Below are 13587 nucleotides of genomic sequence, written 5' to 3' on the forward strand. Positions count from 1 at the left end.
CCACGTGATTTCCGGGTGGGGCCCACGTGATTTCCGGGTGGGGCCCACGTGATTTCCGGGTGGGGCCCACGTGATTTCCGGGTGGGGCCCACGTGATTTCCGGGTGGGGCCCACGTGATTTCCGGGAGGGGCCCACGTGATTTCCGGGTGGGGCCCACGTGATTTCCGGGTGGGGCCCACGTGATTTCCGGGTGGGGCCCACGTGATTTCCGGGTGGGGCCCACGTGATTTCCCCGTGGGGCCCACGTGATTTCCGGGTGGGGCCCACGTGATTTCTGGGTGGGGCCCACGTGATTTCCGGGTGGGGCCCACGTGATTTCCCCGTGGGGCCCACGTGATTTCCCCGTGGGGCCCACGTGATTTCCCCGTGGGGCCCACGTGATTTCCCCGTGGGGCCCACGTGATTTCCCCGTGGGGCCCACGTGATTTCCGGGTGGGGCCCACGTGATTTCCGGGTGGGGCCCACGTGATTTCCGGGTGGGGCCCACGTGATTTCCGGGTGGGGCCCACGTGATTTCCCCTGGGGGCCCACGAGATTTCCGGGTGGTGCCCACGTGATTTCCGGGTGGGGCCCACGTGATTTCCGGGTGGGGCCCACGTGATTTCCGGGTGGGGCCCACGTGATTTCCGGGTGGGGCCCACGTGATTTCCGGGTGGGGCCCACGTGATTTCCCCTGGGGGTCCACGTGATTTCCGTGTGGGGCCCACGTGATTTCAGGGTGGGGCCCACGTGATTTCAGGGTGGGGCCCACGTGATATCCGGGTGGGGCCCACGTGATTTCCGGGTGGGGCCCACGTGATTTCCCCGTGGGGCCCACGTGATTTCCCCGTGGGGCCCACGTGATTTCCGGGTGGGGCCCACGTGATTTCCGGGTGGGGCCCACATGATTTCCGGGTGGGGCCCACGTGATTTCCGGGTGGGGCCCACGTGATTTCCCCGTGGGGCCCACGTGATTTCCGGGTGGGGCCCACGTGATTTCCTTGTGGGGCCCACGTGATTTCACCTGGGGGCCCACGTGATTTCCGGGTGGTGCCCACGTGATTTCCGGGTGGGGCCCACGTGATTTCCGGGTGGGGCCCACGTGATTTCCGGGTGGGGCCCACGTGATTTCCGGGTGGGGCCCACGTGATTTCCGGGTGGGGCCCACGTGATTTCCGGGTGGGGCCCACGTGATTTCCGGGTGGGGCCCACGTGATTTCAGGGTGGGGCCCACGTGATTTCCTTGTGGGGCCCACGTGATTTCACCTGGGGGCCCACGTGATTTCCGGGTGGTGCCCACATGATTTCCGGGTGGGGCCCACGTGATTTCCGGGTGGGGCCCACGTGATTTCCGGGTGGGGCCCACGTGATTTCCGGGTGGGGCCCACGTGATTTCCGGGTGGGGCCCACGTGATTTCCGGGTGGGGCTCACGTGATTTCCCCGTGGGGCCCACGTGATTTCCGGGTGGGGCGCACGTGATTTCCGGGTGGGGCCCACGTGATTTCCGGGTGGGGCCCACGTGATTTCCGGGTGGGGCCCACGTGATTTCCCCGTGGGGCCCACGTGATTTCCGGATGGGGCCCACGTGATTTCCGGGTGGGGCCCACGTGATTTCCGGGTGGGGCCCACGTGATTTCCGGGTGGGGCCCACGTGATTTCCCCTGGGGGCCCACGTGATTTCCCCGTGGGGCCCACGTGATTTCCCCGTGGGGCCCACGTGATTTCCGGGTGGGGCGCACGTGATTTCCGGGTGGGGCCCACGTGATTTCCGGGTGGGGCCCACGTGATTTCCGGGTGGGGCCGACGTGATTTCCCCGTGGGGCCCACGTGATTTCCCCGTGGGGCCCACGTGATTTCCGGGTGGGGCCCACGTGATTTCCGGGTGGGGCCCACGTGATTTCCGGGTGGGGCCCACGTGATTTCCGGGTGGGGCCCACGTGATTTCCCCGTGGGGCCCACGTGATTTCCCCGTGGGGCCCACGTGATTTCCGGGTGGGGCGCACGTGATTTCCGGGTGGGGCCCACGTGATTTCCGGGTGGGGCCCACGTGATTTCCGGGTGGGGCCCACGTGATTTCCGGGTGGGGCCCACGTGATTTCCGGGTGGGGCCCACGTGATTTCCGGGTGGGGCCCACGTGATTTCCGGGTGGGGCCCACGTGATTTCCGGGTGGGGCCCACGTGATTTCCGGGTGGGGCCCTCGTGATTTCCCCGTGGGGCCCACGTGATTTCCGGGTGGGGCCCACGTGATTTCCCCGTGGGGCCCACGTGATTTCCGGGTGGGGCGCACGTGATTTCCGGGTGGGGCGCACGTGATTTCCGGGTGGGGCCCACGTGATTTCCGGGTGGGGCCCACGTGATTTCCGGGTGGGGCCCACGTGATTTCCGGGTGGGGCCCACGTGATTTCCGGGTGGGGCCCACGTGATTTCCGGGTGGGGCCCACGTGATTTCCGGGTGGGGCCCACGTGATTTCCGGGTGGGGCCCACGTGATTTCCGGGTGGGGCCCACGTGATTTCCCCTGGGGGCCCACGTGATTTCCGGGAGGGGCCCACGTGATTTCCGGGTGGGGCCCACGTGATTTCCGGGTGGGGCCCACGTAATTTCCGGGTGGGGACCACGTGATTTCCCCGTGGGGCCCACGTGATTTCCCCGTGGGGCCCACGTGATTTCCCCGTGGGGCCCACGTGATTTCCCCGTGGGGCCCACGTGATTTCCGGGTGGGGCCCACGTGATTTCCGGGTGGGGCCCACGTGATTTCCGGGTGGGGCCCACATGATTTCCGGGTGGGGCCCACGTGATTTCCCCTGGGGGCCCACGAGATTTCCGGGTGGTGCCAACGTGATTTCCGGGTGGGGCCCACGTGATTTCCGGGTGGGGCCCACGTGATTTCCGGGTGGGGCCCACGTGATTTCCGGGTGGGGCCCACGTGATTTCCGGGTGGGGCCCACGTGATTTCCGGGTGGGGCCCACGTGATTTCCGGGTGGGGCCCACGTGATTTCCCCGTGGGGCCCACGTGATTTCCGGGTGGGGCCCACGTGATTTCCGGGTGGGGCCCACGTGATTTCCGGGTGGGGCCCACGTGATTTCCGGGTGGGGCCCACGTGATTTCCGGGTGGGCCCCACGTGATTTCCGGGTGGGGCCCACGTGATTTCCGGGTGGGGCCCACGTGATTTCCGGGTGGGGCCCACGTGATTTCCGGGTGGGGCCCACGTGATTTCCGGGTGGGGCACACGTGATTTCCGGGTGGGGCCCACGTGATTTCCGGGTGGGGCCCACGTGATTTCCCCTGGGGGCCCACGTGATTTCCGGGTGGGGCCCACGTGATTTCCGGGTGGGGCCCACGTGATTTCCGGGTGGGGCCCACGTGATTTCCGGGTGGGGCCCACGTGACTTCCGGGTGGGGCCCACGTGACTTCCGGGTTGGGCCCACGTGATTTCCGGGTGGGGCCCACGTGATTTCCCCGTGGGGCCCACGTGATTTCCCCGTGGGGCCCACGTGATTTCCCCGTGGGGCCCACGTGATTTCCGGGTGGGGCCCACGTGATTTCCGGGTGGGGCCCACGTGATTTCCGGGTGGGGCCCACGTGATTTCCGGGTGGGGCCCACGTGATTTCCGGGTGGGGCCCACGTGATTTCCGGGTGGGGCCCACGTGATTTCCGGGTTGGGCCCACGTGATTTCCGGGTGGGGCCCACGTGATTTCCGGGTGGGGCCCACGTGATTTCCGGGTGGGGCCCACGTGATTTCCGGGTGGGGCCCACGTGATTTCCGGGTGGGGCCCACGTGATTTCCCCTGGGGGCCCACGTGATTTCCGGGTGGGGCCCACGATTTCCGGGTGGGGCCCACGTGATTTCCCCGTGGGGCCCACGTGATTTCCGGGTGGGGCCCACGTGATTTCCGGGTGGGGCCCACGTGATTTCCGGGTGGGGCCCACGTGATTTCCGGGTGGGGCCCACGTGATTTCCCCTGGGGGCCCACGTGATTTCCGGGTGGGGCCCACGTGATTTCCGGGTGGGGCCCACGTGATTTCCGGGTGGGGCCCACGTGATTTCCGGGTGGGGCCCACGTGATTTCCGGGTGGGGCCCACGTGATTCCCGGGTGGGGCCCACGTGATTTCCGGTTGGGGCCCACGTGATTTCCGGATGGGGCCCACGTGATTTCCGGGTGGGGCCCACGTGATTTCCGGGTGGGGCCCTCGTGATTTCCCCGTGGGGCCCACGTGATTTCCGGGTGGGGCCCACGTGATTTCCCCGTGGGGCCCACGTGATTTCCTGGTGGGGCCCACGTGATTTCCGGGTGGGGCCCACGTGATTTCCGGGTGGGGCCCACGTGATTTCCCCGTGGGGCCCACGTGATTTCCGGGTGGGGCCCACGTGATTTCCGGGTGGGGCCCACGTGATTTCCGGGTGGGGCCCACGTGATTTCCCCTGGGGGCCCACGTGATTTCCGGGTGGGGCCCACGTGATTTCCGGGTGGGGCCCACGTGATTTCCGGGTGGGGCCCACGTGATTTCCGGGTGGGGCCACGTGATTTCCGGGTGGGGCCCACGTGATATCCGGGTGGGGCCCACGTGATTTCCCCTGGGGGCCCACGTGATTTCCGGGTGGGGCCCACGTGATTTCCGGGTGGGGCCCACGTGATTTCCGGGTGGGGCCCACGTGATTTCCGGGTGGGGCCCACGTGATTTCCCCGTGGGGCCCACGTGATTTGCGGGTGGGCCCCACGTGATTTCCGGGTGGGGCCCACGTGATTTCCGGGTGGGGCCCACGTGATTTCCGGATGGGGCCCACGTGATTTCCGGGTGGGGCCCACGTGATTTCCGGGTGGGGCCCACGTGATTTCCGGGTGGGGCCCACGTGATTTCCGGGTGGGGCCCACGTGATTTCCGGGTGGGGCCCACGTGATTTCCGGGTGGGGCCCACGTGATTTCCGGGTGGGGCCCACGTGATTTCCGGGTGGGCCCCACGTGATTTCCGGGTGGGGCCCACGTGATTTCCGGGTGGGGCCCACGTGATTTCCGGGTGGGCCCCACGTGATTTCCGGGTGGGGCCCACGTGATTTCCGGGTGGGGCCCACGTGATTTCCGGGTGGGGCCCACGTGATTTCCGGGTGGGGCCCACGTGATTTCCGGGTGGGGCCCACGTGATTTCCGGGTGGGGCCCACGTGATTTCCCCGTGGGGCCCACGTGATTTGCGGGTGGGGCCCACGTGATTTCCGGGTGGGGCCCACGTGATTTCCGGGTGGGGCCCACGTGATTTCCGGGTGGGGCCACGTGATTTCCCCGTGGGGCCCACGTGATTTCCCCGTGGGGCCCACGTGATTTCCGGGTGGGGCCCACGTGATTTCCCCGTGGGGCCCACGTGATTTCCGGGTGGGGCCCACGTGATTTCCGGGTGGGGCCCACGTGATTTCCGGGTGGGGCCCACGTGATTTCCGGGTGGGGCCCACGTGATTTCCGGGTGGGGCCCACGTGATTTCCGGGTGGGGCCCACGTGATTTCCGGGTGGGGCCCACGTGATTTCCCCTGGGGGCCCACGTGATTTCCGGGTAGGGCCCACGTGATTTCCGGGTGGGGCCCACGTGATTTCCGGGTGGGGCCCACGTGATTTCCGGGTGGGGCCCACGTGATTTCCGGGTGGGGCCCACGTGATTTCCGGGTGGGGCCCACGTGATTTCCGGGTGGGGCCCACGTGATTTCCGTGTGGGGCCCACGTGATTTCCCCGTGGGGCCCACGTGATTTCCGGGTGGGCCCCCCGTGATTTCCGGGTGGGGCCCACGTGATTTTTGGGTGGGGCCCACGTGATTTCCGGGTGGGGCCCACGTGATTTCCGGGTGGGGCCCACGTGATTTCCGGGTGGGGCCCACGTGATTTCCGGGTGGGGCCCACGTGATTTCCCCGTGGGGCCCACGTGATTTCCGGGTGGGGCCCACGTGATTTCCGGGTGGGGCCCACGTGATTTCCGGGTGGGGCCCACGTGATTTCCGGGTGGGGCCCACGTGATTTCCGGGTGGGGCCCACGTGATTTCCGGGTGGGGCCCACGTGATTTCCGGGTGGGGCCCACGTGATTTCCCCGTGGGCCCCACGTGATTTCCCCGTGGGGCCCACGTGATTTCCGGGTGGGGCCCACGTGATTTCCGGGTGGGGCCCACGTGATTTCCGGGTGGGGCCCACGTGATTTCCGGCTGGGGCCCACGTGATTTCCGGCTGGGGCCCACGTGATTTCCGGGTGGGGCCCACGTGATTTCCGGGTGGGGCCCACGTGATTTCCGGGTGGGGCCCACGTGATTTCCCCTGGGGGCCCACGTGATTTCCGGGTGGGGCCCACGTGATTTCCGGGTGGGCCCACGTGATATCCAGGTGGGGCCCACGTGATTTCCCCTGGGGGCCCACGTGATTTCCGGGTGGGGCCCACGTGATTTCCGGGTGGGGCCCACGTGATTTCCGGGTGGGGCCCACGTGATTTCCGGGTGGGGCCCACGTGATTTCCCCGTGGGGCCCACGTGATTTCCGGGTGGGCCCCACGTGATTTCCGGGTGGGGCCCACGTGATTTCCGGGTGGGGCCCACGTGATTTCCGGGTGGGGCCCACGTGATTTCCGGGTGGGGCCCACGTGATTTCCCCTGGGGGCCCACGTGATTTCCGGGTAGGGCCCACGTGATTTCCGGGTGGGGCCCACGTGATTTCCGGGTGGGGCCCACGTGATTTCCGGGTGGGGCCCACGTGATTTCCCCGTGGGGCCCACGTGATTTCCGGGTGGGGCCCATGTGATTTCCGGGTCGGGCCCACGTGATTTCCGGGTGGGGCCCACGTGATTTCCGGGTGGGGCCCACGTGATTTCCCCGAGGGGCCCACGTGATTTCCGGGTGGGGCCCACGTGATTTCCGTGTGGGGCCCACGTGATTTCCGGGTGGGGCCCACGTGATTTCCGGGTGGGGCCCACGTGATTTCCGGGTGGGGCCCACGTGATTTCCGGGTGGGGCCCACGTGATTTCCGGGTGGGGCCCACGTGATTTCCCCGTGGGGCCCACGTGATTTCCGGGTGGGGCCCACGTGATTTCCGGGTGGGGCCCATGTGATTTCCGGGTCGGGCCCACGTGATTTCCGGGTGGGGCCCACGTGATTTCCGGGTGGGGCCCACGTGATTTCCGGGTGGGGCCCACGTGATTTCCGGGTGGGGCCCACGTGATTTCCGGGTGGGGCCCACGTGATTTCCGGGTGGGGCCCACGTGATTTCCCCGTGGGGCCCACGTGATTTCCGGGTGGGGCCCACGTGATTTCCGGGTGGGCCCCACGTGATTTCCGGGTGGGGCCCACGTGATTTCCGGGTGGGGCCCACGTGATTTCCGGGTGGGGCCCACGTGATTTCCCCGTGGGGCCCACGTGATTTCCCCGGTGGGGCCCACGTGATTTCCGGGTGGGGCCCACGTGATTTCCGGGTGGGGCCCACGTGATTTCCGGGTGGGGCCCACGTGATTTCCCCGTGGGGCCCACGTGATTTCCGGGTAGGGCCCACGTGATTTCCCCGTGGGGCCCACGTGATTTCCGGGTGGGGCCCACGTGATTTCCGGGTGGGGCCCACGTGATTTCCGGGTGGGGCCCACGTGATTTCCGGGTGGGGCCCACGTGATTTCCGGGTGGGGCCCACGTGATTTCCGGGTGGGGCCCACGTGATTTCCGGGTGGGGCCCACGTGATTTCCGGGTGGGCCCCACGTGATTTCCGGGTGGGGCCCACGTGATTTCCGGGTGGGGCCCACGTGATTTCCGGGTGGGGCCCACGTGATTTCCGGGTGGGGCCCACGTGATTTTCCCCTGGGGGCCCACGTGATTTCCGGGTGGGGCCCACGTGATTTCCGGGTGGGGCCCACGTGATTTCCGGGTGGGGCCCACGTGATTTCCGGGTGGAGGCCCACGTGATTTCCGGGTGGGGCCCACGTGATTTCCGGGTGGGGCCCACGTGATATCCGGGTGGGGCCCACGTGATTTCCCCTGGGGGCCCACGTGATTTCCGGGTGGGGCCCACGTGATTTCCGGGTGGGGCCCACGTGATTTCCGGGTGGGGCCCACGTGATTTCCGGGTGGGGCCCACGTGATTTCCCCGTGGGGCCCACGTGATTTCAGGGTGGGCCCCACGTGATTTCCGGGTGGGGCCCACGTGATTTCCGGGTGGGGCCCACGTGATTTCCGGGTGGGGCCCACGTGATTTCCGGGTGGGGCCCACGTGATTTCCCCTGGGGGCCCACGTGATTTCCGGGTAGGGCCCACGTGATTTCCGGGTGGGGCCCACGTGATTTCCGGGTGGGGCCCACGTGATTTCCGGGTGGGGCCCACGTGATTTCCCCGTGGGGCCCACGTGATTTCCGGGTGGGGCCCACGTGATTTCCGGGTCGGGCCCACGTGATTTCCGGGTGGGGCCCACGTGATTTCCGGGTGGGGCCCACGTGATTTCCGGGAGGGGCCCACGTGATTTCCGGGTGGCGCCCACGTGATTTCCGCGTGGGGCCGACGTGATTTCCCCGTGGGGCCCACGTGATTTCCGGGTGGGGCCCACGTGATTTCCGGGTGGGGCCCACGTGATTTCCGGGTGGGGCCCACGTGATTTCCGGGTGGGGCCCACGTGATTTCCCCGTGGGGCCCACGTGATTTCCGGGTGGGGCCCACGTGATTTCCGGGTGGGGCCCATGTGATTTCCGGGTCGGGCCCACGTGATTTCCGGGTGGGGCCCACGTGATTTCCGGGTGGGGCCCACGTGATTTCCGGGTGGGGCCCACGTGATTTCCGGGTGGGGCCCACGTGATTTCCGGGTGGGGCCCACGTGATTTCCGGGTGGGGCCCACGTGATTTCCCCGTGGGGCCCACGTGATTTCCGGGTGGGGCCCACGTGATTTCCCCGGGGGGCCCCACGTGATTTCCGGGTGGTGCCCACGTGATTTCCGGGTGGGGCCCACGTGATTTCCGGGTGGGGCCCACGTGATTTCCCCGTGGGGCCCACGTGATTTCCCCGTGGGGCCCACGTGATTTCCGGGTGGGGCCCACGTGATTTCCGGGTGGGGCCCACGTGATTTCCGGGTGGGGCCCACGTGATTTCCCCGTGGGGCCCACGTGATTTCCGGGTGGGGCCCACGTGATTTCCGGGTGGGGCCCACGTGATTTCCGGGTGGGGCCCACGTGATTTCCGGGTGGGGCCCACGTGATTTCCGGGTGGGGCCCACGTGATTTCCGGGTGGGGCCCACGTGATTTCCGGGTGGGCCGCACGTGATTTCCCCGTGGGGCCCACGTGATTTCCCCGTGGGGCCCACGTGATTTCCGGGTGGGGCCCACGTGATTTCCGGGTGGGGCCCACGTGATTTCCGGGTGGGGCCCACGTGATTTCCCGGTGGGGCCCTCGTGATTTCCCCGTGGGGCCCACGTGATTTCCGGGTGGGGCCCACGTGATTTCCGGGTGGGGCCCACGTGATTTCCGGGTGGGGCCCACGTGATTTCCGGGTGGGGCCCACGTGATTTCCCCGTGGGGCCCACGTGATTTCCGGGTGGGACCCACGTGATTTCCCCGAGGGGCCCACGTGATTTCCGGGTGGGGCCCACGTGATTTCCGGGTGGGGCCCACGTGATTTTCCGTGGTGGGGCCCACGTGATTTCCGGGTGGGGCCCACGTGATTTCCGGGTGGGGCCCACGTGATTTCCGGGTGGGGCCCACGTGATTTCCCCGTGGGGCCCACGTGATTTCCGGGTGGGGCCCACGTGATTTCCGGGTGGGGCCCACGTGATTTCCGGGTGGGGCCCACGTGATTTCCGGGTGGGGCCCACGTGATTTCCGGGTGGGGCCCACGTGATTTCCGGGTGGGGCCCACGTGATTTCCCCGTGGGGCCCACGTGATTTCCCCGTGGGGCCCACGTGATTTCCCCGTGGGGCCCACGTGATTTCCCCGTGGGGCCCACGTGATTTCCCCGTGGGGCCCACGTGATTTCCGGGTGGGGCCCACGTGATTTCCGGGTGGGGCCCACGTGATTTCCGGGTGGGGCCCACGTGATTTCCCCTGGGGGCCCACGTGATTTCCGGGTGGGGCCCACGTGATTTCCGGGTGGGGCCCACGTGATTTCCGGGTGGGGCCCACGTGATTTCCGGGTGGGGCCCACGTGATTTCCGGGTGGGGCCCACGTGATTTCCCCGTGGGGCCCACGTGATTTCCGGGTGGGGCCCACGTGATTTCCCCGTGGGGCCCACGTGATTTCCCCGTGGGGCCCACGTGATTTCCGGGTGGGGCCCACGTGATTTCCGGGTGGGGCCCACGTGATTTCCCCGTGGGGCCCACGTGATTTCCCGGGGGGGTCCACGTGATTTCCGTGTGGGGCCCACAAGATTTCCGGGTGGGGCCCACGTGATTTCCCCGTGGGGCCCACGTGATATCCGGGTGGGCCCCACGTGATTTCCGGGTGGGGCCCACGTGATTTCCCCGTGGGGCCCACGTGATTTCCCCGTGGGGCCCACGTGATTTCCGGGTGGGGCCCACGTGATTTCCGGGTGGGGCCCACGTGATTTCCGGGTGGGGCCCAGGTGATTTCCGGGTGGGGCCCACGTGATTTCCGGGTGGGGCCCACGTGATTTCCCCTGGGGGCCCACGTGATTTCCGGGTGGGGCCCACGTGATTTCCGGGTGGGGCCCACGTGATTTCCGGGTGGGGCCCACGTGATTTCCGGGTGGGGCATACGTGATTTCCGGGTGGGGCCCACGTGATTTCCGGGTGGGGCCCACGTGATTTCCCCGTGGGGCCCACGTGATTTCCCCGTGGGCCCCACGTGATTTCCGGGTGGGGCGCACGTGATTTCCGGGTGTGGCCCACGTGATTTCCGGGTGGGGCCCACGTGATTTCCGGGTGGGGCCCACGTGATTTCCGGGTGGGGCCCACGTGATTTCCGGGTGGGGCCCACGTGATTTCCGGGTGGGGCCCACGTGATTTCCGGGTGGGGCCCACGTGATTTCCGGGTGGGGCCCACGTGATTTCCCCTGGGGGCCCACGTGATTTCCCCGTGGGGCCCACGTGATTTCCCCGTGGGGCCCACGTGATTTCCGGGTGGGGCGCACGTGATTTCCGGGTGGGGCCCACGTGATTTCCGGGTGGGGCCCACGTGATTTCCGGGTGGGGCCCACGTGATTTCCCGGGTGGGGCCCACGTGATTTCCGGGTGGGGCCCACGTGATTTCCGGGTGGGGCCCACGTGATTTCCCCGTGGGGCCCACGTGATTTCCCCGTGGGGCCCACGTGATTTCCCCTGGGGGCCCACGTGATTTCCGGGTGGGGCCCACCTGATTTCCGGGTGGGGCCCACGTGATTTCCGGGTGGGGCCCACGTGATATCCGGGTGGGGCCCACGTGATTTCCCCTGGGGGCCCACGTGATTTCCGGGTGGGGCCCACGTGATTTCCGGGTGGGGCCCACGTGATTTCCGGGTGGGGCCCACGTGATTTCCGGGTGGGGCCCACGTGATTTCCGGGTGGGGCCCACGTGATTTCCCCGTGGGGCCCACGTGATTTCCGGGTGGGCCCCACGTGATTTCCGGGTGGGGCCCACGTGATTTCCCCGTGGGGCCCACGTGATTTCCGGATGGGGCCCACGTGATTTCCGGGTGGGGCCCACGTGATTTCCGGGTGGGGCCCACGTGATTTCCGGGTGGGGCCCACGTGATTTCCGGGTGGGGCCCACGTGATTTCCGGGTGGGGCCCACGTGATTTCCCCTGGGGGCCCACGTGATTTCCGGGTGGGGCCCACGTGATTTCCGGGTGGGGCCCACGTGATTTCCGGGTGGGGCCCACGTGATTTCCGGGTGGGGCCCACGTATTTCCGGGTGGGGCCCACGTGATTTCCGGGTGGGGCCCACGTGATTTCCTGGTGGGGCCCACGTGATTTCCGGGTGGGGCCCACGTGATTTCCGGGTGGGGCCCACGTGATTTCCGGGTGGGGCCCACGTGATTTCCGGGTGGGGCCCACGTGATTTCCGGGTGGGGCCCACGTGATTTCCGGGTGGGGCCCACGTGATTTCCCCTGGGGGCCCACGTGATTTCCGGGTGGGGCCCACGTGATTTCCCCTGGGGGCCCACGTGATTTCCGGGTGGGCCCCACGTGATTTCCGGGTGGGGCCCACGTGATTTCCGGGTGGGGCCCACGTGATTTCCGGGTGGGGCCCACGTGATTTCCGGGTGGGGCCCACGTGCTTTCCGGGTGGGGCCCACGTGATTTCCCCGTGGGGCCCACGTGATTTCCGGGTGGGGCCCACGTGATTTCCCCTGGGGGCCCACGTGATTTCCGGGTGGGGCCCACGTGATTTCCGGGTGGGGCCCACGTGATTTCCGGGTGGGGCCCACGTGATTTCCCCGTGGGGCCCACGTGATTTCCGGGTGGGCCCCACGTGATTTCCGGGTGGGGCCCACGTGATTTCCCCGTGGGGCCCACGTGATTTCCGGATGGGGCCCACGTGATTTCCGGGTGGGGCCCACGTGATTTCCGGGTGGGGCCCACGTGATTTCCGGGTGGGGCCCACGTGATTTCCGGGTGGGGCCCACGTGATTTCCGGGTGGGGCCCACGTGATTTCCCCTGGGGGCCCACGTGATTTCCGGGTGGGGCCCACGTGATTTCCGGGTGGGGCCCACGTGATTTCCGGGTGGGGCCCACGTGATTTCCGGGTGGGGCCCACGTGATTTCCCCTGGGGGCCCACGTGATTTCCGGGTGGGGCCCACGTGATTTCCGGGTGGGGCCCACGTGATTTCCGGGTGGGGCCCACGTGATTTCCGGGTGGGGCCCACGTGATTTCCGGGTGGGGCCCACGTGATTTCCGGGTGGGGCCCACGTGATTTCCGGGTGGGGCCCACGTGATTTCCCCTGGGGGCCCACGTGATTTCCGGGTGGGGCCCACGTGATTTCCGGGTGGGGCCCACGTGATTTCCGGGTGGGGCCCACGTGATTTCCGGGTGGGGCCCACGTGATTTCCCCTGGGGGCCCACGTGATTTCCGGGTGGGGCCCACGTGATTTCCGGGTGGGGCCCACGTGATTTCCGGGTGGGGCCCACGTGATATCCGGGTGGGGCCCACGTGATTTCCCCTGGGGGCCCACGTGATTTCCGGGTGGGGCCCACGTGATTTCCGGGTGGGGCCCACGTGATTTCCGGGTGGGGCCCACGTGATTTCCGGGTGGGGCCCACGTGATTTCCCCGTGGGGCCCACGTGATTTCCGGGTGGGCCCCACGTGATTTCCGGGTGGGCCCCACGTGATTTCCGGGTGGGGCCCACGTGATTTCCCCGTGGGGCCCACGTGATTTCCGGATGGGGCCCACGTGATTTCCGGGTGGGGCCCACGTGATTTCCGGGTGGGGCCCACGTGATTTCCGGGTGGGGCCCACGTGATTTCCGGGTGGGGCCCACGTGATTTCCGGGTGGGGCCCACGTGATTTCCCCTGGGGGCCCACGTGATTTCCGGGTGGGGCCCACGTGATTTCCGGGTGGGGCCCACGTGATTTCCGGGTGGGGCCCCCGTGATTTCCGGGTGGGGCCCACGTATTTCCGGGTGGGGCCCACGTGATTTCCGGGTGGGGCCCACGTGATTTCC

This window comes from Ovis canadensis, chromosome 14, assembly GCF_042477335.2.
Source record: "Ovis canadensis isolate MfBH-ARS-UI-01 breed Bighorn chromosome 14, ARS-UI_OviCan_v2, whole genome shotgun sequence".
NCBI lineage: Eukaryota > Metazoa > Chordata > Mammalia > Artiodactyla > Bovidae > Ovis > Ovis canadensis.